We start from the raw sequence: 3,739 nt of genomic DNA, 5'->3' as shown, positions 1-3,739 counted from the left end.
TGGACGCTGTAATATTATGTGGAGGCTGTAATATAGTATGAATTATGTCATATCATGTGGAGGCTATAATGTAATGTGGAGGCTGTAATAGAATGTGGAGGCTGGTAGTATGGAGGCTGTAATATAATGTTGAGGTTAATATAATATAGAGACGTTAATATAATGCAGAGGATATAATGTAATTTACAGGCTGGTAATATGGAGGTTGTCAATTAATGTGGAGGCTGAAAATATGGAGGCTGTAACATAATGTTTAAGCTGTGATGTAGATGTGATGTAGAGGCCGGTAATACAGAGGCTGTAATATAATGTGGAGGCCAGTAATGTAATATAATATGGAGACTGTAATGTGGAGGCCGGTAATATGGAAGCTGTAATATAATGTGTAGGCCAGTAATGAAATATAGAGGCTGTAATGTAATGTGGAAGCTGGTAGTATGGAGGCTGTAATGTAATGTAGAGGCTAGTTATAGCCTCTACTAGAGGCTAGTTATAGTTATGTTAAGGCTGTGATGTAATGTAGAGGACGGTAATATGAAGTCTGCAATATAATGTGGAGGCTGTAATGTAATGTGGAGGCTGTAATATAATTTGGAGTCTGTAATGTAATGCAGAGGCTGGTAATATTAAGGCTGTGATGTAATGTGGAGGCTGGTAGTATGGAGGCTGTAATATAATGTAATGTGGAGGCTGGTAGTATGGAGGCTGTCATATAATGTGGAGGCTGTGATGTAATGTTTAGGCCGTGATGTAATGTAGAGGCCGGTAATATGGAGTCTGTAATATAATGTGGAGGCCGGTAATTTAACATGGAGACTGTAATGTAGAGGCCATTAATACGGAGGCTGTAATATAACATGGAGGCTGGTAATATTTAGGCTGTAAAATAATGTGGAGGCTATAATCTAATGTAGAGGCTGTAATATGTTGTTGAGGTTGATAATATAATATGGAGGCTGGTAATATGGAGGCTGTAATATAATTTGAGGGCTGTAATGTAATGCAGAAGCTGGTAATATGAAGGCTGTAATATAATGTAGAGGCTGTGATGTAATGTGGAGGCTGTTAGTATGGAGGCTGTAATGTAATGTTTAGGATGTGATGTAATGTAGAGGACGGTAATATGGAGTCTGTAATATAATGTGGAGGCTGGTAATGTAACACGGTGACTGTAATGTAGAGGATGGTAATACGGAGGCTGTAATGTAATGTGGAGGCTGGTAATTTTTATGCTGTAATATAATGTGGAGGCTATAATGTAATGTAGAGGCTGTAATATGTTGTTGAGGTTGATAATATAATATGGAGGCTGTGATGTAATGTGGAGGCCATTAATATGGAGGCTGTAATATAATGTAGATGCTGTAAATATGGAGACTGTAATATAATGTTGAGGATGATAATATAGAGGCTGTGATGTAATGTGGAGACTATAATGTAATGTGGAGGCTTTAAATATGGAGGCTGTAATATAATGTTGAGGTTGATAATATAATATGGAGGCTGTAATATTGTGGAAGCTGTAATATAATATGGAGGCTGTAATATCATGTGGAGGCTGGAATATAATGTGGAGGCTGTAATATTATATGTAGGCTGTAATGTAATGTGGAGGCTGTGATATTATGTGGAGCCTGGTAATGTAATGTAGAGGCTGGTAGTATGGAGGCTGTAATGTAATGTAGAGGCTGGTAATATGGAGGCTGTAATAGAAACATAGATGTAATATGGAGGCTGTAATATAAGGTGGAGGCTATAATGCAGAGGCTGTAATAGAATGTGGAGGCTGGTAGTATGGAGGCTGTAATATAATGTTGAGGTTGATAATATAATATAGAGACTTTATTTTAATGCGAAGGATATGATGTAATTTACAGGCTGGTAACATGGAGGCTGGAAAATGAAAACCACCAGCACTTCTGAGCTCAGCCAATCAGAGCTGGAGGGCGGGGCCTGGAGTTCAGGAACAGCCCCGCCCCCAGTTCTCTTTCAGGTCCGCCCATGCTCCATATAAAGGAGGGCTCTGGGCTGAGCAGTCACTGCTCTCTGCTCCTCACACCTAGAAGATGTCTGGTCGCGGTAAAGGAGGGAAAGGGCTCGGGAAAGGCGGCGCCAAGCGGCACAGGAAGGTGCTCCGTGATAACATCCAGGGCATCACCAAGCCTGCCATCCGCCGCCTAGCTCGCAGGGGAGGCGTCAAGCGCATCTCCGGCCTCATCTATGAGGAGACTCGCGGGGTGCTGAAAGTCTTCCTGGAGAACGTCATCCGGGACGCCGTCACCTACACCGAGCACGCCAAGAGGAAGACCGTCACCGCCATGGACGTGGTCTACGCGCTCAAGCGCCAGGGCCGCACTCTCTACGGCTTCGGGGGTTAATGCTGCCGCCTCCGTCCTCACAGCACAAAGGCTCTTCTCAGAGCCGCCCACATCTTCCCGGGGAGGAGCTACAATTCCACTGAGGGGTTAACACCGCCCGCACATCAGGAGATCAGCGGCGCCCTGTGCTCAGTACAGCCGGAGGTCTACATTACAGAAACCCCCCAATAATCGGTGTAAGTCCCGAGCCCCGGGTGTTCTCCACCGCAGCTACGAGACGAGCTGTGCTCGGAGACTGAGGGGTTAATCCGTCCTGCCAATGAGCGGCGCAGGTACAGGTCACATGACCGGCTCCTCCTATAAATCAGCAGCTCAACTATAGGCGGGAAATTCAAATGAGCGACGAGATCCTGATCTCTCCCAGCCAATAGCAGAGCTCTGGACCCCGCAGCCGTTATGTGCCCGTAGGAGCCTCGTCCTCCTGCACTGAGCGGCCGCACAGCCTCTCTCCAGGGAGCGCCACACTGAGGAGGATGATGGGAGTAGTGATCGGGCATGGAGGAGGAGGAGGATGAGGGGAGCTTGTATTGTAACTTCCGATAGCGTTACCGCATCTCATCTAGCTGACAGGGAGGAAAACCGCAGCCACTGTGAGAACGGGGAGACCCGGGAGCAGCTCCGCTGGAGACAGGGTGGGGGCTCTGAGAAGAGCCTTTGGGTCCGGAGAGCGGCGGCGCTCACTTGGCGCTGGTGTACTTGGTGACGGCCTTGGTGCCCTCGGAGACGGCGTGCTTGGCCAGCTCTCCGGGCAGCAGCAGGCGCACGGCGGTCTGGATCTCCCGGGAGGTGATGGTGGAGCGCTTGTTGTAGTGAGCCAGGCGGGAGGCTTCCCCTGCGATGCGCTCGAAGATGTCGTTGACGAAGGAGTTCATGATGCCCATGGCCTTGGAGGAGATGCCGGTGTCGGGGTGGACCTGCTTCAGCACCTTGTAGACGTAGATGGCATAGCTCTCCTTCCTGCTCTTCCTCCGCTTCTTGCCGTCCTTCTTCTGAACCTTGGTGACGGCTTTCTTGGAGCCCTTCTTGGGCGCTGGGGCGGACTTGGCTGGCTCGGGCATTCTGACGGAAGACAAAATCTCGTCTGTTCTCCTCCTGCCACCGCGGCGGTATTTATACACGGGCCATGCAAATGAGCTGCTGCTGACTGCGCGCCGATCTACTGGAGGAGAGGGTCACGTGGTGTCTCCACTGCTCCTAATTGGCAGCCTCACATCCATTCAGATGAGCCGGGGGCGGAGCAAATAGAGGGGCGGGGCTCACATACATCCATTCAACAGAGCCGGGGGCGGAGCAAATAGAGGGGCGGGGCTCACATACATCCATCCAGCTGAGCCGGGGGCGGAGCAAATAGAGAGGCGGGG

At 48.9% G+C, this 3,739-nt stretch overlaps 1 pseudogene; it reads right to left on the bottom strand.

The window, feature by feature from the left end:
- Positions 1-2,892: 2,892 nt before the first annotated feature.
- On the bottom strand, positions 2,893-3,436 carry LOC120986740 (annotated as a pseudogene).
- Positions 3,437-3,739: the final 303 nt, after the last annotated feature.

This window comes from Bufo bufo, chromosome 1, assembly GCF_905171765.1.
Source record: "Bufo bufo chromosome 1, aBufBuf1.1, whole genome shotgun sequence".
NCBI lineage: Eukaryota > Metazoa > Chordata > Amphibia > Anura > Bufonidae > Bufo > Bufo bufo.
Note: the sequence above shows the minus strand (reverse complement) of the source record. Positions and strands in the feature narration are given on the sequence as shown.